This window comes from Physella acuta, unplaced genomic scaffold (assembly GCF_028476545.2).
Source record: "Physella acuta isolate Inbredline_101_S28 unplaced genomic scaffold, ASM2847654v3 ptg002441l, whole genome shotgun sequence".
NCBI lineage: Eukaryota > Metazoa > Mollusca > Gastropoda > Physidae > Physella > Physella acuta.
Genome location: NW_026733926.1, coordinates 79498 through 104019, shown reverse-complemented (window position 1 = coordinate 104019; position 24522 = coordinate 79498). Strand labels below are relative to the sequence as shown.

General features: G+C 37.9%; 1 long non-coding RNA gene across 1 annotated transcript in view; it reads right to left on the bottom strand.

Annotated features, from left to right (window-relative positions):
- Positions 1-7606: 7606 nt before the first annotated feature.
- LOC131933286 (uncharacterized) overlaps positions 7607-24522 on the bottom strand; it is a 65633-nt gene continuing 48717 nt past the window's right edge. Inside the window, exons 4-5 of the long non-coding RNA XR_009384927.1 lie at positions 9565-9629; positions 7607-7686 (exon numbers count right to left, since the gene is read on the bottom strand). This is a non-coding gene — a long non-coding RNA (uncharacterized LOC131933286). The remainder of the gene's footprint in view (positions 7687-9564; positions 9630-24522) is intronic.

Below are 24522 nucleotides of genomic sequence, written 5' to 3'. Positions count from 1 at the left end.
TAATACTATCTGTTTTATTACTAATTACATTAACCTCACTGCAGCTACCATTTGTTTTTTTAGTTAACCACAGTGACGCAATGTTAGTTAACCGCAGTGACGCAATGTTAGTTAACCGCAGTGACGCAATGTTAGTTAACCACAGAACTCTGCAAATTTTAGGGAGTTATGAACCAGGGCGTGTAATCAATTCGTCTAAACAAATCACAAACATTACTATGTATAGAATGGGACTGCTAACTTCAAAGCCTCCTGACTCAAGATAGGGAAAGTCAATGCGGCTGGGCATCGTGCTGACTACACTTCGAATGCCGAGCATTTGTCGCTATATTGGCTGGGCATAGTGCTGACTACACCGTGCATTTGGGCGCTCTATTGGCTGGGTATAGTGCTGACTACACCGTGCATTTGGGCGCTCTATTGGCTGGGTATAGTGCTGACTACACCGTGCATTTGGGCGCTCTATTGGCTGGGTATAGTGCTGACTACACCGTGCATTTGGGCGCTCTATTGGCTGGGTATAGTGCTGACTACACCGTGCATTTGGGCGCTCTATTGGCTGGGCATAGTGCTGACTACACCGTGCATTTGGGCGCTCTATTGGCTGGGCATAGTGCTGACTACACCGTGCATTTGGGCGCTCTATTGGCTGGGTATAGTGCTGACTACACCGTGCATTTGGGCGCTCTATTGGCTGGGGATAGTGCTGACTACACCGAGCATTTGGGCGCTTTACTCACCAGCCACGTCACCCATGATTTGATCCCACGTGATCAACTTAGAGAAGAAAATCTGGTAATAAAAGAAAAATAATATCGCGAGAAGATGGATATGCGAAGCTTATAAAGCTGATCGCTACTAAACACTGAAAAATGACGCAGTTCAGGCCATAAATCCAACTACAGATAGATCTGGCGGCTCGCTTCATGAAGAACCTACAGTGCTAAATGTGGAACCAATGGTGCTAAATGTGGAACCAACGGTGCTAAATGTTGAATCCAAATGTGTGCTAAATGTTGAACCCAAATGTGTGCTAAATGTTGAACCCAAGTGCTAAATGTGGAACCAACGGTGCTAAATGTGGTACTAAGAGTGCTAAATGTGGAACCAACAGTATTGAATGTGGATCCGTAAGTGCTAAATGTGGAACCAACAGTATTGAATGTGGATCCCTAAGTGCTAAATAATTCACCACAGAGAAACCTTAAGCCCTCTATTTCTATTCGTCGTGTTTGTCCTTGATAGCAACTGTTCAATTATCGATGTTGTTATTCATCATCTGGAACCCCGAGGGATGGGGGGGGGGGGGGGGTATTGGTGGGAGGGTAAAAGTGCTGATAAGGACTTTTGTTGTTGGGGTGGGGGACATCTGCTGAGTCACCAAAGACGTTAGACAAGGAGGGGGGGGGGGGGTGATTTTCAAAACTGATGTTTTTAAAATAAACATTTCAAGATTTAAATAACTCTAAAAGACAAGGATGTATTTTTACTTTCTCGTGTACAGAGTACAGAAAAAAAGGGTTGTAATCGTGCACACAAAAGGAATGCAAATTTGACAGTGCGTTATCGCAGTTGTACACCTCTCTACTTAATTGTATACGTAATGTGAGTAAGTAAGCATTATACCAAATGGGTAGTTTTCTATCAACCTTTTAGCGATTTCCGTTGCGCGAAAAGCATATAACTTGAGTACATTTTAAGTGAGGTGGACGAAATGTCAAATATAAGTATACAATTAGCCTTCTCCCGAAACTCAGTATCGAGTCTTCTCCCAAAACTCAGTATCGAGTCTTCTCCCAAAACTCAGTATCGAGTCTTCTCACAAAACTCAGTATCGAGTCTTCTCCCAAAACTCAGTATCGAGTCTTCTCCCAAAACTCAGTATCGAGCCTTCTCCCAAAACTCAGTATCGAGTCTTCTCCCAAAACTCAGTATCGAGTCTTCTCCCAAAACTCAGTATCGATCCTTCTAAGTGGTGATCCACCTAAACATGACACGATTACACTCATACCTAGGCGAAACACTAAGTATAAACGTGTTGTGAGTGCCTTGGACTAAATCAGTTAAAGCGTTAATTAGGTTAGAGTGGATTTTGTTGATGTGAAATAATTTAGTCCAGGGCTTTAGTACACATGCCCCCCCCCCCCCCCCCCACCTTCTGCACACGAGTTACTGACCTGTTGTGATTAATTCTCTTAACACTAATTAAATTGTATGTACTTCAAACGGCGCACTAATACAGTAACAAGGCCCTCATACACACGAACCTTTGTAAGCCGAGGTCATTAAAACAAATGAATTCAACTTCAGTTGCCCCATGTTTCTAGAGCACAAAAGTGGAAAAAAGATGACGAAGATAGTCACGAACGTAAGAACAGTTGACTTTAAGCAATCGCACCCCCCCCCCAGCCCTTCACACCCCACCAAACGTCACGTCCATTATCTGACGTGTTTTATTACGGGGCTGGAACCAGGCTGTCACGGTCTGACCTTTGACCTAGTTCACCAGCGGAACTCACAACGGCTGGAACGGCAAGTGACCTTGACATTACTAAACCAGGCCATGTCTGAGATAGTTAGACCTATGATATAATGTTACCTTACGCTGCACACGTTTTTTTTTTCTTCCTACGAGTACGAGCGTCTGTTTCTAAAGGATGAAATAATTTTTACGCTGTTTTTTTTTAAAGAACCTGCAGTTTAAAACCGGTGATACAACTGACTGCACCGACAAGTTTTACCAGATTTTGGTAAAAATCTGCAGTTTTTAAACGAAAGAAAAAAAAAAGAGATCAACGTACGGGGCTAGGTGTGAAGTGCAAGCAGGGATTCCAAGTTCCCTTGCCTACACTAGTTTATGTGATAGGGACCAGTTGACTTGCCTACACTAGTTTATGTGATAGGGACCAGTTGACTTGCCTACACTAGTTTATGTGATAGGGACCAGTTGACTTGCCTACACTAGTTTATGTGATAGGGACCAGTTGACTTGCCTACACTAGTTTATGTGGTAGGGACCAGTTGAGTTGCCTACACTAGTTTATGTGATAGGGATCAGTTGACTTGCCTACACTAGTTTATGTGATAGGGACCAGTTGAGTTGCCTACACTAGTTTAGGTGAAAGGGACCAGTTGACTTGCCTACACTAGTTTATGTGATAGGGACCAGTTGAGTTGCCTACACTAGTTTATGTGATAGGGACCAGTTGACTTGCCTACACTAGTTTATGTGATAGGGACCAGTTGAGTTGCCTACACTAGTTTAGGTGAAAGGGACCAGTTGAGTTGCCTACACTAGTTTATGTGATAGGGACCAGTTGAGTTGCCTACACTAGTTTATGTGATAGGGACCAGTTGACTTGCCTACACTAGTTTATGTGATAGGGACCAGTTGAGTTGCCTACACTAGTTTAGGTGAAAGGGACCAGTTGACTTGCCTACACTAGTTTATTTTGTATTGTAGCACAATATATGGCCTTGGATATACTTTTGTCTCATGGCACAAATATATGCCCTAGGTTATACTTTCCTTTTGGCCCGAAGCACAAATATCTACCTAGCATCAGAGTTTTAAAGTTTGTTCTCTCCCCTAAAATTTCAACAAGCGTCTGGTTGCGATCGTTTCGCTATCATCAGATCGCGCAGAAAGGCATAAAGCAAAACGCAATGCCCATTTCAAGGACAGCAGACTTGTGGAAGTTTTTATAAATTTTTATTTATTTTGTAACTATCAAGGTTACTCTGATATAAATTGTTGTAACTATCAAGGTTACTCTGATATAAATGTTGTAACTATCAAGGTTACTCTGATATCAAAATGTTACCAAAAAGGCACCAGAGGACTAATTAGAATAGTGCTGGTAATTAATCAGGACTAAAGACGACCGTGGGAGGTCTGTAATTAAGGCAACGAGCGTCCTCCCGACGCGAAGGTGACAAAGGTCGCACAAAAAACCGCGGGAATTTAGACGCGGCAGACTGGGGTGAAAGGTCACGGTGTTAAAATAATGGGGAGGGGGGAGGCGGGCGTTATGGTATAATTGAATTGGATAGTGTCAAACTATCACTCCAGTACATGGTATCAAACTACTTGGATAAGGAAACCACTTGAATGGTGTCACTTATTTGATGGTGTCACCCCTTTGGATGCTGTCATCCCACTGGATGGTGTCATACATTGGATTGTTTCACCCCCTCGGATAGTGTCAAGCCTTGCATGGTGTCACCCCTTCGGATGGTGTCACCCACTTGTACAATGTCACCCGTCTGGATAATGTCACCCCTTCGGATGGTGTCAAACGTTTGGATGGTGTCACCCCCTTGGGTAATGTCAAGACTTGGATGGTGTCACCTCTATGGATGGTGTCACCTCTTTGGATGGTGTCACCTGTGCGATACACATCCCTCGCCCATTATCTTGTGACGTTTTCGGTTGTTCATTTTTTTTTTCAGTTGTCATATCGATTTTTTTTCTTATTTTAGTACGTATATACGCGTTTACTATTATAAGCTCTTACATCTACTTATTATTAAAACTTTTTGATTATTGTGTAGTTTGATTCTAACCTCCTCCCGTATTCAAAAGTTTCAGGGCTTTTAAATTTTGGACAAGTTCAACACACGAGTTCGTGTTAACACCAACAGCTGAGCCGGTCTATCTGGTTAGGCAGGGGGTGGAGGGGGGGGGGGGTAGATCACCTGACTACATCCCCAACACGTAACATTACGGTGGTTAATTAGGCTAATTAAACCCCGAGGAGGGGTGGGAGGTTTCATGAGGACAGGGCGCCCTACAAAACAGGGCGCCACATGACAAATGGTTACCCAACACTTTACCACACTAATCCTACTCAAATCCACCTATTTATCGACAACATCACAAGCAATTAAATTATTATTTTACAAGTGCCCTGTTTTGCTAAGTGTAAAAAAAAATTATTATAAACTAAACGGGTTGATGAAACCCTAAACCTAAGTGTAATGCTATGCGGTACTTATTCAACACGAAGGCCCACATCAATATACAAAATAAAAGAGTGTGACCGTATTGCAACAAGATGGCGGCATGTGGCAGGGGAGGTAATCAATTACAGGCAACGGGTGGTGGGACCAGATGGGACATAGAGTTTGTTAGAGCTAAGTTAGTGTTAGGTTAGAGTTAGGTTAGTGTTAGGTTGTAGTTAACTTAGAGTTAGGTTAGAGCTAAGTTGGTGTTAGGTTAGGGTTAAGTTAGAGTTAGGTTGTAGTTAACTTAGAGATAGGTTACTGTTAGGTTAGTGTTAGGTTAGGATTAAGTTAGAGTTAGGTTGAAATTAAGTTAGAGTTAGGTTACTGTTAGGTTAGTGTTAGTGTTTAGAAAGCACCCAGTCGAGTTGATGAGTGCAAGTTCATGTACGCTATAATCGCTATAACTCAACAATATGTATATAACTATTATATTAGAAACTTTGCCAACACATAGGTTACACAATTATGGTTTAATGTATGGCTTTAGTTTAGGTTTTTTTTTTTTTTGGTGTTTTGACTAGGCTCTAATACAAACAAAGCAATAAAGTCCATTTCGACATATAGTATAGGTGAAGAAGAGTTTATCAGTGTTTTTTTTTCTCAGCACAGCCAGTTTTACCTACTCTGGCTTCAGTTGGGAACCAAGTAGAGCTGAGTGGACTCAAGGATGTAGGGATGTAAGGAATGTAAGAAAACGCACTGAGATTACAGGTGTAGTGGTTGTACATTATTGGATACTGTCACATGTTTACATGGGTTATGTAAGGAATGTAAGGAGTATAAGGAATGTAATGAGTGTATGGAATGTAAAGAATTTAAGCAGTGTAAGGAATGTAATGAATTTAAGGATGTAAGGAATGTAAGGTATATAAACTTTGAGTCGAACGATACTCAACACATCCAATGTTGACATAGACTGATGACAACGTTTATTTTCAACGAGTATAACACTTTCCCTCTACACACGATACAACCATTGTTATGTTATTGTTATAACCACGACAGATGTTACCATTACAATTGTGTTATGTGACAGCAGGCTATATGCAGATGTGTGGTTTTTATATGTGGATAATATTTGTGTGGCGTTTGGTTATGTGGATTATGTATATTTTATGGATTTTATGGAGCTGTAAAACATTTCGAAGTGTGAAATATATTGATGGGTGGGTAAGGGAATGAATGGGTGTGTATGTAAACACCTTGCACTTCTCTACTTGATGGCTAGGTATTGTGATTGGATGTCAATGACACAATCATATAACAGTCTTTTAGGGCTGTGTGGATAAGTGAATAGTGGGGTGTGTGGATAATGGAATAGTGGGGTATGTGGATAATGGAATAGTGGGGTGTGTGGATAATGGAATAGTGGGGTGTGTGGATAATTAAATAGTGGGGGTGTGGATAGTGAACAAGTGGGGTGTGTGGATAATGGATGTAAATCCAAGCGACTGCCAGAACTCAGACCACTTACCATCTAATTCACGGACAACCATCTGACAGACAACCCGTAGACAGCCCGCACACAACCCGTAGACAACCCGCACACAACCAACAGACAACTAACAGACAACCAACAGACAACCCAGAGACAACCAGAAGACACGTGCCAGACGATATCCGAATACCAGGCAAACACGCGGTATCGATCCTAGATCGAATATGTGTCAATAGTCCAACTTCCCGGGTAATCGAATCCAATTTACACTCGGTATTGTTAAGAGAGTGGCTTCCCCTCCATGTAAAGCAAGACTAAAGGAATTGTAAATAGACTCGATAAAATTGGCTGTTGTAGATGGTAGTTGAACGGTACAGCAGTAGTAAAAAAGTTATAGTAATAAATAACAGATTGTTGAAATACACAAAGAAAGAACACTTTTACTATTTAAAATTGTGTTTACTTAATAATAAACTGGGTTATTTTGCCTGCAAGGTGTAGCAAGGATGCAATCAGATAATTTTAATATGTGAGGTGATGAGATAATTTTATCATGAGAGGTAATTAGAAAATTTTGAGGTGGGAGGTATAAGAGAATTTGAACATGGGAGGTAATAAAAGTATTGTAACAAGGGAGGTAATCAGAGATTTTCAAAATATATGTTATAAGACAATCTTAACACGGGAGGTAATTATACTATTTTAACACGCTAGATACTTAGAGAATTTCAACGTGGGGGAGGGGGGGGGGGGGGTAATAAGAGAATTTTAACATTAGAGGTAATAAGATAATTACATTGGAAATGGAGGGGGGGGGGGTGGTAATAAGAGAATTTTAGGAGGTAATGAGATTCTTTTATAAAGTAAAGTAATGATATTTTAACAATGAATGAGGTAGTACGGTTAATTTAACAAGGGAGGTATTGGGGTTATAATAGTAAGAGTGGCAATAGGATCATTTTAATAAAGGAGTAAATTTGACAGCAAGATTATTAATAAATTTATTTATGATTAAAGTAATGATTCGATGTTTACGTGTAGATTTATTCGCACGTGATATAATGTGGAATGGAGGGGGTGGGGGATGGAGTGTTGCGTAAGGAAAAAAAAGTTTGTGTGTGAAGGGTGGGTTAGTTAAATATAGTGTAAATAATAGTAAGATGGAGGTAACAGGTAAACACAAGAGGACAGGTGAGACAATATGACTTACCTGTGTGCTTGTCAGATGGCCGGTACTGGAACTGTGGAATAGAAAGTTTGATATACGTCATTGACATATAGCTGTAGGGTAGTTGACATTCCTGGAAGGCAGTAGATCAGTAGGGTGGGGGATGAAAGCAGTAGGGTGAGGTAGAAAGGAAGAGGGAGTAAGTAGTAGAAAGGGGGGGAGGGGTTATGGTCTTCGGGCAATATGCTTAAAAGTTTAAATGAGAATAAGAAGAAGAGGGGAATGGGGAGTATGTTTTAGAAAGGGGAATGGGGAGTAGGTTTTAGAAAAGGGGAATGGGGATTATGTTTTAGAAAGGGGAATGGGGAGGTTTTAGAAAGGGGAATGGGGAGTAGGTTTTAGAAAGGGAAGGGGGAGTATATTTAAGAAAAGGGAATGGGAGAGTATGTTTTAGAAAGGGGAATGGGGAGTAGGTTTTAGAAAGGGGGATGAGGAGTATGTTTTAGAAAGGGGAATGGGGTGTAGGTTTTAGGGAAAAAAGGGGGGTCGGGTAGGTTATAAAAGTAGGAAAGTTGAGAGCGAGTAGAGAATATGGTAGAAGAAGCAGTGGATGTAGGTAAGCTTGAGAAAGGTGATATGGTGTAGACTGAGCCACGAGAGAGAGACAGGGTGAACCGGTGCAAATAGATCTAATCACTGAGCTGTGGCTTTGATGGCCACAGACCTAGACGGGATGATCTGAAAGCAAATAAAGGAGAAACACAAAGGTGAGGGGTGGTGAGGGGTGGGGCGTGATTCTTCAGAACGAAAACAAATTATTGATTTCTCCGTCAACAGCAGACTCAACGCAGACGTTTGTTGTTTCGTAAATTGGGGCGGACGGGCGGGGTGTTATGGGGAGGGGGGGGGGGGGGGTGGGGGGAGAAGAAGAAAAAAAAAGAGTTATGTCATCCTGACCTTCATATCTCAGCTGAGAAAAAAAATTCAAAAAATAAAAAAATAAAAAAAATGAATGACAGTTGAATTTAATTCGCATGAAGTTCAACGCGCCTAGAGCCAGACGTCAAACGGTTTTCTGTATCAAGGTCAAGGATGGGCCAGGAAAAAAAAATCAGCCTCTGATTTGATTTTACTTTTATCCAAATAAAGAGAAAACCTTACGGAGATACGTGTGACGGGCAGGATGAACTTGATTAAAATATAATCGATGATTATTGTCAGACAGGGGCGAGAACTGTTCCGGTTTGTATCAGTTTCTCAACGCGGGGCTGTCATTGTGTGAAATAAGGTTTGTTTCAAACCGCGGGGTTGTTTACATTATAAAAAAAATACTGGGTGGTTTTCTTTTGTTTTGCATTTTTAAAAAATACAGGAAAATAAAAAAAAATAATTATTAAAAAACATTTCACATACACATTATTGTGAATTACAAAATAAAATGTTGAAATATAAAGTATAATCAAATTCCTTAATGTCATCTTTATAAATTGTGTTGAAAATGCATATTTTTTGTAAAAAAATCATTATTTACATATTATATATTCTCATTTAATCCTAATTAATGAATTTAAAAAATAGTCATGTTTTTTTTTAAATAAAAAGAAAAAAAAGAATACAGGTCTAAAATAATGTAAATTATTTTTGTAAAATACATGTATTAATATATTGTATCCCTGCTGATAATTTTGCTTAGCGAACATTTGTACTTGCAATTATTGATTCGTTTTTTTTTTCAAGGGAGAGTATACACACACACAGAGACTCGCCCACACGTATAAATACACTGCATGTGGAGTAACAGCACTTATATATCAAGTTGTTTCATAATACTTAAAACAGATTTATAATTTAAAACTTAGATTAAAATAATGCGATAGCATATCAAAGGGAAATAACAGAATAAAATAAAAAATATATAAAAATACTCTGTTGCGTCCCTTGCAAGACTTACTTTCTTTTTCCTTTTGCCTAGTGTGGAAGTTCATGTTGTTTATTTTGACATTATTTTCATCTGGGCTGAAACGAAAATGGAAAGTACTTTTATAAAAGGAATACATGACACGTTTTAAACATAAATCAGTTTCATCTTTAAAAGAACTACTCTATAGTCAAACTGTGTGAATTAAAGTGTCGTAGTTTTAAAATTGAATTTGTTAAATCTATACTCAATTAGTCATATGAAGGCTGTAGGGTTAAGGGGTTAGAAGACAGAACATTATTTAATAATGTCTATCCCTATATTGAAAGGATGAAACATTAGTTCCAATAAATGTGCAACCACTAATTAGCTCTAAACTGCTGTTATGAATGTGCAACCACTAATTAGCTCTAAACTGCTGTTATGAATGTGCAACCACTAATTAGCTCTAAACTGCTGTTATGAATGTGCACCAGTAATTAACTCCTAAACTGATGTGCTTCTCATATGTGGGACAATATCAGTTTTTGTGGGAAACAAATGGATGAGTGCACTTGGAGTTGCAGTATGTGATAGGTCAAGTGTAATATGGGGGGGGGGGATATGCTCATAGAGTTGGCTCATACACAACACAGTGTGAAAACAAAGAGTAAACACGCCATTAGACTTAATAAACCACGGTGACTATCAAAACACACTACGACACACACACACACAAACATCCTAGCATACACCAACTTACGAACACACACACACACACACAAACATCCTAGCATCCACCAACTTACCAACACACACACACACACACACAAACATCCTAGCATCCACCAACTTACCAACACACACACACACACACACAACAGATTGCTGATACAAACTAACTCACTGGCACATACACGCTGACCTACTCACACAAGTTAACACACACTAAAACACACACCAACTTACCTACACACACAGGCCAACAAACACAACGACATACTCATAAAGCATTACATATATAATTGTATCAGTCTAAAAAAAATTCCCGTACCCAACCAAACGTGCTTTATTAATTCGTTATTTGTACCACAGTCTCAGCAGTATAAAATCCTGAGATAAGACTAGACCTCGTACAAACAGTTCGTATTGTGCACTTTCCCTAAACAGGCCCTAAGTCTAACAGACATAGCATGCAGCCGTGTAGTATTGCTTATCTAGACTGGTGTGTAGCAGCTGGTTTTAGAGAAATATAGTGTGGTGTTTAGAGATTGTTATTCATTTGTTGATTAATATAGTGTTGTTATTATGAGAAGGTTTTTTATGTTAAAATAGTAAGGTTGTTTCAGTAATTAGGTTAGTATGATCTGGTGTTTAAGGTTGTTTCAGTAATTAGGTTTCTTGTGTTTAAGGTTGTTTCAGTAATTAGGTTTCTTGTGTTTAAGGTTGTTTCAGTAATTAGGTTTCTTGTGTTTAAGGTTGTTTCAGTAATTAGGTTTCTTGTGTTTAAGGTTGTTTCAGTAATTAGGTTTCTTGTGTTTAAGGTTGTTTCAGTAATTAGGTTTCTTGTGTTTAAGGTTGTTTCAGTAATTAGGTTTCTTGTGTTTAAGGTTGTTTCAGTAATTAGGTTTCTTGTGTTTAAGGTAGTTTCAGTAATTAGGTTTCTTGTGTTTAAGGTAGTTTCAGTAATTAGCAGTGCCGGCGCCAGGTTATTTAGCGCCCTAGGCAAAACTTATTAAAACGCCCCCCCCCCCCCCCTTTTCACACAGATTAATTAGTAAAACATAGGTATAAGAAAACGATTAATTAAAAGTGACATATTAATGTATTATCAATTGCATAAACGTTTTAAGTAGACATCAAAATAAAATTTTGCTTGCCTTCTTCGTCACAAAAGTTTGTACTAAGGAATTATTCCTTCAATTCCAGTTTGCAAGCGTAATCACATTTTATTGAAATTGTTGCTAAGTCCACGAGTCTACTTTGTACTTACAGACATAGCCCCCCCCCCCCCCCCCTCTTAGAAAATTTCAATTGTTTCCCCCCCCCCCCCCCCCCCCCAGTCCCGGGAGAAAAAGTCTGGAAAAAACCACTGAAAATAAAAACAACACAGTTCTTGTAGTGTTGAGCTCTCTGCAGACCTCCCAAGGTGAGTTCCAGAACGGAACTTACCTGTTTTAAGCTTGAATGTCTTTGGTTAAAATTGTAAAATGTCTACATTGTGTGATTGTGTAACAATTTAAAAAAAAAATAATAGGTTATAAATTTTATAGGTTCCAGCCTACAAATGTTATATACACATCCTATAGGAGAGGGTGAAAAATATGAAAAAGAAAATTAATTAGATGATTAGTTTGCGACTAAGAAGATTTTAGACGCATTTGTTGCACTACCTCATGGTGTATGTCATAGTGTATGTCGACTAACATTAAGTATTGCTATCTACAACGGCTACTGATGTATTTGTTTTTTAACTGGATAATGCTAAAAAAATCCAAACAAACTATTTTGTTTAGATCTTCTGCTCTATATAAATGTACAATAGCAAATAGTAACTTAAAGTTGTATTTATATGTAAGCGATTAACCTAAGGTGCAGGAATTTGAAATGGATGAATTATCTACCATTTGGAAATTCAAATACCAAATTTTATTAATGGGAAATAACGTTCAAAAAAATAGCTAAATTAACCAAGTGTAACTAAGACATGCTTGAAAAACAATAAAACAATCTAAATTTCATTAAGTAATAATTATAAATAAACCTTTTATATTAGCTAGGTAACCCTGGCAATAAAATGTATTTTGTCAATTGACTACTTAACTGTATTTTTTGTTTGAAAGTCTTAACACGGTAGCTTTATTATAACATACTTCTAGTCAATTTAGATGACACATTTTATTAATTGGATCATATTAAGCGTTTACAGAAATTTTGGATCCCCTAAACAAAGGGACGGTTTTCAAATAAATTAAATACGGGCAACTGCTTAAGACATTGCTAAAATTATTGATTAGATATATAAAAGAAAATTATAATTTGAAAAAAAAAAAACAAGTTTACGGGTAGTTATAAATTCCAGCCTATATAATACTAGCCATCGGTACCCGTTTCACGTGAATTATAGGCCTTTATATTTTTAATGTTATACATATTAGGAAATAATAAATTATAAAATAGTTATTGATCAAAATTCAACACTACACGACCCTCATCTGCTTCAACGGTCGCTTACTATCATGTCGTTATACTATTATCAGATGCACTGTTTTTTCCCCAATTAGCCGACGTAATGAAGGCAAAGGAATTTGTCAGCTATCTACCACCAATATATTATACTAATAACACAATCATTGTCTATAGTTTCAATAGTCATCGTTTCTACTGAAAGCTAAGCGCAGTAGAGTCGGCGTAGAAAATATTTAAACAACAACGTAGTGCTATTAGAAACATATTATCTCCCCATAGCCCTAAGCGTGATATTTGCTTTAAACATTAGCCAAAAACGTCTGCGTTACGTTATTCTGTACCGACGCGGATCTAATTTAGTGAGTACTTTTTTTTGTTTTAGTTGGAAAACGATTGCTCATGAGCGTAACGACTGAGAGATCTGGAATAAAAGAAAAAAATGATGTTATTTCCCCCTTTAATCCCTTCCCCTCAACAGACATCTTCCCTCGTCTTCTCTGTTTGGACATTTTAAGACTTAAAAGTATGTACGTTTGCGTGAGTGTGTGTGTGTGTGTAAGTAAAATAAATTCAAATATTCGGGTATCGATCCCAAAATTTGATAGCCACCTCAATGAACCCTTCACCTCATTAAGCAAACAGGAACCGTATTCGTCTCAGCGGTATCGATTCCGCCAGCCTAATGGTGGCATCAAAAGATGACAAATTCTAGCTGAGCTATTCATTAGGTTTTAGGGTTGGACGGGATCGACTCTCACTCAATGACTGAGTACGGTACTCGAGGTCGTTGTTATCCGTCATCAGTGGACAGTTGTTGGTATAAGCGGGTCTGTGTGCTTAAGCTCAGCTCTTTTTGATTTCCAGCAATTTGTGGACGATATAAAAAAAAGCGAAAGCTCATTAAGCGAAGTTCCTAATATGGTTCCGGATATCTGTTAACTTAAGATTTCATCAATCCTGAGGTCGAAGTAACGAGTTGTGTAGCGATAACATGAATAAAAATGTGAGCCATAAGAAGGCCAGGTACTCATCAAGGCTGAGTTGACTCAAGGGAATCATGTTTTAAAATAAGTACTTAATTTCTGTAACACTAAATTGAAAAACGTTCAAATATTTCTCCCCCTCCCCCCATTTATATTTAGCTCGACCATTAAATACAATTTCCCCTGATGCTATTTATAGAAATGACGTCAACAGACGGAATGGATCATTACACACGCCGTTCCAGAAAGAAAAATAATACCGTTAGTTTTATGGATGAGCTAAAAATAGAATAACAAAAATATAAACGATTAGACCAATGCGAGTTTGTATTCAATTGTCAAAAGTTGAAAATCGCCGTCTTGTCATCTACGCTAAAGGTAGTGGTTATAATCGTCGCATATGCTCAGGGGGACGGGTGGTTAATACCAACTACACAATAAATCCCATAGTAGCATTGTATTGTTTAGTCGCTCCAATTCATAGTGAACCCTCCCATCTCAAAACGAACCCTCCCATCTCAAAATGAACCCTCCCATCTCAAAATGAACCCCTCCAATTTCAAAATGAACCCACCCCGTCTCAAAACGAACCCTCTCACCTCAGAATGAACCCTCTCACCTCAGAATGAACCCTCACATATCTCAAAATGAACCCTCCCATGTCAAAATGAACCCCTGCCATTTCAAAATGAACCCCCCCCCCGTCTCAAAACGAACCCTCTCACCTTAGAATGAACAGTATCTTAACATGAATTCTCCTGTCTCAACATAAACAAAACGAAACATAAACTCTAACATTAGCCCAGTTCTAAATTTAGAAACAACCCAACAACAAATTCTATCAAACCAATCAAATCTTATAAACAGCGCGGTTTGCGTGGGCCTATCAAGGTACAAACATCTCCCCCCCCCCCCTATCAAGGTACAAACATCTCCCCCCCCCCCCCCCATCAACGTACAGACACTCCCCTCCCCACAACCAGGATACATTTGATCTTAGTTTAACCAGAAAAGAGACACGGTAACGTTTAGCAAACAATGTATTTTTTTAGCTAACAATGTATTTTTTAGCTAACAATGTATTTTTCAGCTAGCAATGTATTTTTTAGCAAACAATGTATTTTTTGTGTTTGAAATGAAGCCAAATAGAAGAACGTCTACAGCCCCCTACCCCTCAACCACCCCCGAAGGAAATATAATTTATATAAAAAATATATATAATTTTACCAGTGTTCGCTCTCCCGAAATATTTAGTCCTCTCCCTCCCACCCCCTCGAAAATATCAAGCCCCCCCCCCCCCCCCCCACGGAGAAAATGTTTGAAATAACGGAACACCAACTGTTTCGTAAGTTTCAGAGTTCATTACAAACAATGCAATTATCTTTAGACCAACAAGGGATTCTCCAATTTAAAAAAAAAATTAAATCCGTTTGAATATTCTGTTAGCCACACTATCCATTTTCATAAGCATATATTAGTAGTGATAGATAAACTCTACTTTATCTGCTCGGAGAGTGTACATTTCCTCCCAAAAAAAACCCCACCTAATCCTAGCCTTAAACTATTCTAGCTCTCTGCTACTTCAGCTTTCATTCAAGCCTGACGTCATGATATAAGGTGTTGTAGTGCTAAGCCGCTTTCACATCGAGTCAGTTAACCAACCAGCTAAGTTTAAGTAGTTTTCAAAGATTTAACACACTGACACATCCCTGAATCATCCACATTACTTTGATTTTAAAATATTGCATTATTAGTAACAAAGACGAATAAATCTGTAATTGCATTAATTATACAATAGTTACGTAATTTATAATTATTTTTAATATTTTTTTTAATATCACTAACAAATTATACAAAACAAACATGTTTGTCCTATATATAATACTATAATTCAATTATCCAAACTTTGGATTGTTCAATCAATAACATGATTGTGGCGGTTGTTTGAAAAACAAATTAGTGTGGACTTTGCTCACGTGACTATCCAGTAACTCTTGTCCACACTCACGTGCACGTTTGTTCCAGCGGGTCAACATGACCTTGAAAACAATCTGGCACGTCACGTGTGAGCCGCGCCCCTATGAGCGGGCTAGTTTGTGTGTGGGGTGTGTGTGGGGTGTGTGTGGGGTGTGGGAGATGTAAGGGAGATTACCGCCCAGCCGTGCGGCGACTCCATGTTTAAAGACATCAATGGCGGATATGATTACATGCGCGCGCAGCCGTGAACGTGCGAGTGGACCCCGGAAGACCCGCATGGTTCAAACCACGTGACCGGTTCAAATGTTAATGACTCTTTCGTTTGGCAGATGAAGTAGAGTTTTTGACTAATAATTTCGGCTAATAGAACCTTAAAACGTTTTTTTTAAAATAATTTAGGCATTTTTTTTAATCTTAAAAGTAAGGTACTATTTCAAACTTTGGGGCATGTGAAGTAGAGTTCACCTGTTTAAATGTGGCCTCGAAATATTTAAAATAAAATACTTAAAAAAAACTTTTTAAAAAACCACGTTTTTCTTGTGGACTAAAAAGTAGAAAATAACTATTTACATACATTTGATGACAAAAAACGTGGGTACGTTCACCATCAAATTTCCCGACCCATCTGCCCGACCCACGTTTTTTGTCATCAAATGTATGTAAATAGTTATTTTCTACTTTTTAGTCCACAAGAAAAACGTGGTTTTTTAAAAAGTTTTTTTTAAGTATTTTATTTTCTCCTTTTTAGTCCGTTGCTACACATGAAAAACGTGGTTTTTAAAAAAGTTTTTTATATAGTTTATTTTCTACTTTATCTAATGACTTGATTAAGTATGAATTGACTAAGTGTTTATAAATACACGGACTAAAAAAATCTTGAGCGACCAGGATTCGAACCTGGGTTGTCGCGGCCACAACGCGAAGTACTAACCACTATACGATCACGGCCAGCGCGCTCACATCGATTGGGGCCGAAGTAACTGTGTCTATAAGCCTCCAGTCTTGTCGGTATCTTTAGAAATCATGTCCTCAATTTTATGGTCCTTGGGGCGTAATTAAATTAAGCTAATTACCGTCTCTAATTGCTAGTTTTTATGATTGCATCTGAAATTGTTAGGCGAAAGTAGCCTACATGCCAAATTTCAGATCTATTGAGCAATCAGAAGTGGGTTAATTTTCGATGTCAATTTTAACAACAAACACACGCGAAGCTGAGTTAATAAAAACGTGTTAAAATACTTCCTCACGTTCATATTTTAGACACGTGACTTTCATATGTCTAGGGGTTTGGGGGGGGGGGGTTCATAAAATGTATGAGAAAGAGGCATCATAAGGACAACTATACCAGTAGAGTAGAGAGGATTTTGTAAGAAGGGAAATATATAATTTATAATTTGAACAAATATATAATTTATAATTTGAACAAATATATATATATATATATATATATATATATATATATATATATATATATATATATATATATATATATATATATATATATATATATATATATATACATATTTATTTATTTATTTATTTATATATATATGTAAGACTGCATTAGGTTTGATATTTCCATTTTGGACCTTGTACTGGGTAGAAAGAGAAATAAAATGTTTGTGCCAGAGATGAAACTTTTTTGTAAAAGTTTACAGACATACAGAAGGTGCTACGACCTTTGGATAACCCGAATAACTTGTAACTTTTTTTTTTTTTAACGAAATATATTTGAGATTACGCGACGCAGAAAAGAAAACACTGTTTCTACTGAACTTTTAATATTTAGTGAAAAAGTTCTTCGATTTCGCTAGTGTATTTTCGTTTTGAATAAAATGAATATATAATTACTTTTTTCAAGAAAATATAATAAAAGATAGAAAATCATATGCAACTTTAATATTTATACTTAACCATGTACAATCTATAAAAATATAGTATATGCTCCTTTACTGCTAAATAGTCTGTTTTTTAATGACAAAAAGAAAACAGATAAAGGGTTTTTCCTCTTGGTTAGGGTAAGCAGTTAACTTAGTGATATTCCGGGCTGAACCATTTTGAGCGAATTTGTAACGTTGAATCATAATATATTAACTAATGGTATTACCTGTTTCTTAGACTTCGATATGAGAAGTATAGTGCGGACAATACTTTGTCAAGCCGCCTTTACATTCTCTAACGTGGGTCAGGTACACATCGAGGCTGGGTGGACTCAGGGACGTCGTACAAACTCGAGCCTGGGATCCGAACTCGAAAATTTTGGGTTAGCAGTTGAACGCTCTACCATTCGACCACACCGTCTAATCACCAGAAAAGAGAACACGATTTTCTTTTTTTAAATTTTCAACGTCATCATTATGGCATTTGAGGTAGGTGCCGACTTACAATTATCAAAAAGATGAGTGATAGACAAAGAACAGTGACACGAATTCACCTAGTTTAATGGGCACGTTTCGGACTGCCGACGTATAGTGTAACCGCAGCCTTAGGGGATAGTAATTGCGCCTGGGAATAGAACTAACACTATTATCACATCACGTTCCGATTTCACTATAAAGGTGAACTCTACTTCACCTGCGCATTGACCGTCTATGTTACAAAGGGTCCTTTTACTCAGCAGTTCAGGTGTGTGTGGTGGGTGAAAGGTGGTTGGTGGTTCCTGTGAACCATAGAGTAGAAGATCAAAGAGTCAACTAAATCAACCAAAAGTAAACAATAGGACGTGTAACAACAATTGTAGTGTGTTACAACACATGTAGTGTGTTACAACACATGTAGTGTGTTACAACACATGTAGTGTGTTACAACACATGTAGTGTGTAACAACACATGTAGTGTGTTACAACACATGTAGTGTGTTACATCTAGTGTGTCACAACACATGTAGTGTGTTACAACACATGTCGTGTGTTACAACACATGTAGTGTGTTACATCTAGTGTGTCACAACACATGTAGTGTGTTACAACACATGTCGTGTGTTACAACACATGTAGTGTGATCCAACACGAGCGTGTTATTAGTTTTGAACAGCCTGGCTTAATAATAATGAACAAAACGTTCCCACAGACAGAATAATTGTTAAATCGACAACCTACTAACCGGAGACCATGCCAACGTACTCTTAAGCCCAATGAATACACCGACTCCAAAGCCCACAAATTATACAGTGACCACAAGATTTAGTTGTCTTTATGATTCCACAACACATGTGAGTTGTTTGTGTGTATGTATGTGAATGTGTGTGTGTGTGTGTGGGGGGGGGGGGGGGGGTCAATATGATGTATGAGGGAGGGGGTGGTACCCTTAAGTCGCTAAGAGTAACGGGCCCCGTGTAATCAATACAATTAGGTTGATTACTGGCAACAGTATTTTGCACGCCTTTAATACAACAGGAGAAGAACAACGTCTAACATGTTCTTGGGTTTAGTTTTAATTGTCTATTTATAAACAAACAACATGCAAAGGGCAAAAGTATTGATCTGATTGGCTAGACACTGGAGGAAAACAGAAACGTACCATTACCAAATGCATTGATCAGGACTTGTGTTAAGGACAAACCAACAGATATCGTCAACTAAATTTAGTAGCATCAAATGCCCGCTACTGAACCTCGACTACTAAAGCTCTAACTACCATCATCTTTTCAGCTTCTATTTTGGACCTTGTACTGTGTAATATGAGAAATAATGCCATAGATTTAACTTTTCTGTAAAAGTTTACAGACATACATAGGGTAAATGCGTCCTTTGGGTAACCAGGAAAACATGTAAAGAAATTTATTTGAGTAGGCCTATAACCCATGTCAAGAGTTTATCGCTGTTTTACTGAACTTTTACTATCTAGTGTAAAAGTTTTTCGATTTATCTAATGGGTTTTAGTTTTGAATAAAATAAAGGTATAATTGTTTGTTTTAAAAAAAGAAACAAATGGAAGGTAGAAAATCATATGCAACTTTAATATATATATATAACCATGTACAATCTATAAAAACATATTATATGCTCCGTTACTACTAAATATTCTGTCTTTTTAACGACAATAAGAAAAAAATTAAGGGTTTTTCCCCTTGGTATAGGGTAATCAGTTCATAACAGAGTGATATTTGGACAACCATTTTGAGCGAATTTGTAACGTTGAATCATAATATATTAACTAATGACATAATCTGTTTCTTGGACTTCGATATGAGAAGGTATAGCGCAGACAATACTTTGTCAAGCCGCCTTTACATTCTCTAACGTGGGTCAGGCACCCATCAGAGCTGGGTGGACTCCGGGACGTCGTACAAACTCGAGCCTGGGATCCGAACTCGCAATTTTGGGTTAGCAGTCGAACACTCTACCATTCGACCACACCGTCTAATCACCAGAAAAGAGAACACGATTTTTAAAAAATTGCAACGTCATCATTATGACATTTGAGATAGGTGCCGACTTAAAATTATCAAAAAGATGTATGATAGACAAAGAACAGTGACAGTATCGGCAACGCACGGACACGAATTCACCTAGTTTAATGGGCACGTTAAATAGTTAGGGGAAGTAAATGCGTCTGGGAATAGAACTAACACTATTATCACATTATGTTCCGATTTCACCATTAAGATCAACTCTACTTCATCTGCGCATTGACCGTCTATGTTACAAAGGGTCCTTTTACTTAACAGCAGTTCAGGTGTGTGTGGTGGGTGAAAGGTGGTTGGTGGTTCGTGTGAACCATAGAGTAGAAGATCAAAGCGTCAACTAAATCAATCAAAAGTAAACAATAGGATGTGTAACAACACATGTAGTGTGTAACAACACATGTAGTGTGTTACAACACATGTAGTGTGTTACAACACATGTAGTGTGTTACAATACATCTAGTGTGTCACAACACATGTAGTGTGTTACAACACATGTAGTGTGTTACAACACATCTAGTGTGTCACAACACATCTAGTGTGTCACAACACATGTAGTGTGTTACAACACATGTAGTGTGTTACAACACATGTCGTGTGTTACAACACATGTCGTGTGTTACAACACATGTCGTGTGTTACAACACATGTGATGCGTTACATCACATGTAGTGTGTTACAATACATGTAGTGTGTCACAACACATGTAGTGTGTTACAACACATGTGATGCGTTACATCACATGTAGTGTGTTACAATACATGTAGTGTGTCACAACACATGTAGTGTGTTACAACACATGTAGTGTGTTACAACACATGTAGTGTGTTACAATACATCTAGTGTGTCACAACACATGTAGTGTGTTACAACACATGTCGTGTGTTACAACACATGTCGTGTGTTACAACACATCTAGTGTGTTACAATACATCTAGTGTGTCACAACACATGTAGTGTGTTACAACACATGTCGCGTGTTACAACACACGTAGTGTGATCCAACACGAGCGTGTTATTAGTTTTGAACTGGGTACTCATTACAGCCTGGCTTAATAATAATGAACAAAACGTTCCCACAGACAGAATAATTGTTAAATCGACAACCTACTAACTGGAGACCATGCCAACGTACTCTTAAGCCCACTGAATATACCGACTCCGAAGCCCACAAATTATACAGTGACCACAAGATTTAGTTGTCTTCATGATTACATAACACATATGTGAGTTGTATGTGTGTATGTGTGTTTATGTGTGTGTGTGTGGGGGGGGGGGGGGGGTCAATATGATGTATGAGGGAGGGGGTGGTACCCTTAAGTCGCTAAGAGTAACGGGCCCCGTGTAATCAATAAAATTAGTTTGATTACTGGCAACAGTATTCTGCACGTCTTTAATACAGCCGGAGAAGAACAACGTTTAAACATGTTCTTGGGTTAAGTTTTAATTGTCTATTTATAAACAAACAACATGCGAACGGCAGAAGAATTGACCTGATTGGCTAGACACTGGAGGAAAACAGAAACGTACCGTTACCAAATGCATTGATCAGGACTTGTGTTAAGGACAAAACAACAGATATCGTCAACTAAATTTAGTAGCATCAAATGCCCGCTACTGAACCTCGACTACTAAAGCTCTAACTACCATCATCTTTTCAGCTTCTATTTTGGACCTTGTACTGTGTAATATGAGAAATAATGCCATAGATTTAACTTTTCTGTAAAAGTTTACAGACATTCATAGGGTAAATGCGTCCTTTGGGTAACCAGGAAAACATGTAAAGAAATTTATTTGAGTAGGCCTATAACCCATGTCAAGAGTTTATCGCTGTTTTACTGAACTTTTACTATCTAGTGTAAAAGTTTTTCGATTTATCTAATGTATTTTAGTTTTGAATAAAGTAAAGGTATAATTGTTTGTTTTAAAAAAAGAAACAAATGGAAGGTAGAAAATCATATGCAACTTTAATATATATATATAACCATGTACAATCTATAAAAACATATTATATGCTCCGTTACTACTAAATATTCTGTCTTTTTAACGACAATAAGAAAAAAATAAAGGGTTTTTCCCCTTGGTATAGGGTAATCAGTTCATAACAGAGTGATATTTGGACTGAACCATTTTGAGCGAATTTGTAACGTTGAATCATAATATATTAACTAATGACATAATCTGTTTCTTGGACATAGATATGAGAAGGTATAGCGCAGACAATACTTTGTCAAGCCGCCTTTACATTCTCTAACGTGGGTCAGGTACCCATCAGAGCTGGGTGGACTCAGGGACGTCGTACAGACACGAGCCTGGGATCCGAACTCGCAATTTTGGGTTAGCAGTTGAACGCTCTATCATTCGACCACACCGTCTAATCACCAGAAAAGAGAACACGATTTTCTTTTTTTTTTAATTGCAACGTCACCATTATGACATTTGAGGTAGGTGCCGACTTAAAATTATCACAAAAGATGAGAGATAGTCAAAGAACAGTGACAGTATCGGCAACATACGGACATTGAATTTACCTAGTTTAATGGGCACGTTCCATAGTTAGGGGAAGTAAATGCGCCTGGGAAAATAACAGACACTATCTTCACATCATGTTCCGATTTCACAATAAAGATCAACTCTACTTCATCTGCGCATTGACCGTCTATGTTACAAAGGGTCCTTTTACTTAACAGCAGTTCAGGTGTGTGTGGTGGGTGAAAGGTGGTTGGTGTGAACCATAGAGTAGAAGATCAAAGAGTCAACTAAATCAACCAAAAGTAAACAATAGGATGTGTAACAACACATGTCGTGTTACAACACATGTAGTGTGTTACAATACATCTAGTGTGTTACAATACATCTAGTGTGTCACAACACATGTAGTGTGTTACAACACATGTCGTGTGTTACAACACACGTAGTGTAATCCAACACGAGCGTGTTATTAGTTTTGAACTGGGTACTCATTACAGCCTGGCTTAATAATAATGAACAAAACGTTCCCACAGACAGAATAATTGTTAAATCGACAACCTACTAACTAGAGACCATGCCAACATACTCTTAAGCCCACTGAATATACCGACTCCGAAGCCCACAAATTATACAGTGACCACAAGATTTAGTTGTCTTCATGATTACATAACACATATGTGAGTTGTATGTGTGTATGTGTGTTTATGTGTGTGTGTGGGGGGGGGGGGGGTCAATATGATGTATGAGGGAGGGGGTGGTACCCTTAAGTCGCTAAGAGTAACGGGCCCCGTGTAATCAATAAAATTAGTTTGATTACTGGCAACAGTATTTTGCACGCCTTTAATACAGCAGGAGAAGAACAACGTTTAAACATGTTCTTGGGTTTAGTTTTAATTGTCTATTTATAAACAAACAACATGCGAACGGCAGAAGAATTGACCTGATTGGCTAGACACTGGAGGAAAACAGAAACGTACCGTTACCAAATGCATTGATCAGGACTTGTGTTAAGGACAAACCAACAGATATCGTCAACTAAATTGCCCGCTACTGAACCTCGACTACCAAAGCTCTAACTATCATCATCGTTCCATTTCGCTAGTGCGGAACATAGGGCCTCCATCAAAGCTTTCCACACTCCACAGTCTCCTGCCACTCTTTTCAACTTCCACAACAACAACAACAAAAACAAATACAACAATAACAAAAACAACAACAACAACCACAATAACAAAAACAACAAAAACAAAACAACAACAACAACAAAAAAAAACAACAATAACAAAAACATAAACAACAACAATAACAAAAACAACAAAAACAACAACAACAACAACAAAAATAACAACAAACTTAAACAAAAACACTCCAATAAAATCCTTTCAAATACTAATCCTCCACACAACACAACCATGCTATTAACAGAAACCCACTCTAGTACCTAAAATTTATTTCAAAACCTCCATCAACACTTCACAAAAAACACTTTAATGCACAATACTGCCAAACCAATACTACCAACCCAATACTACTAACCTATACTACCAATCCAATATTACCAACCTATACTACCTATCCCATATTATAAACGTAATATTACCAACGCAATATTACCAACCCATACTACCAATCCCATATTACCAACCCAATTCTACCAACCCAATTCTACCTACCCCATATTACCAACCCAATTCTACCAACCTATACTACCAATCCCATATTACCAGTCCAATTCTACCAACCCAATTCTACTTACCCCATATTACCAACCCAATTCTACCAACCTATACTACCAATCCCATATTACCAACCCAATTCTACCAACCCAATTCTACCAACCTATAGTACCAATCCCATATTACCAACCCAATTATACCAACCCAATTCTACTTACCCCATATTACCAACCCAATTATACCAACCCATACTACCATTCCCATATTACCAACCCAATTCTACCAAACTATACGACCAATCGTATATTCC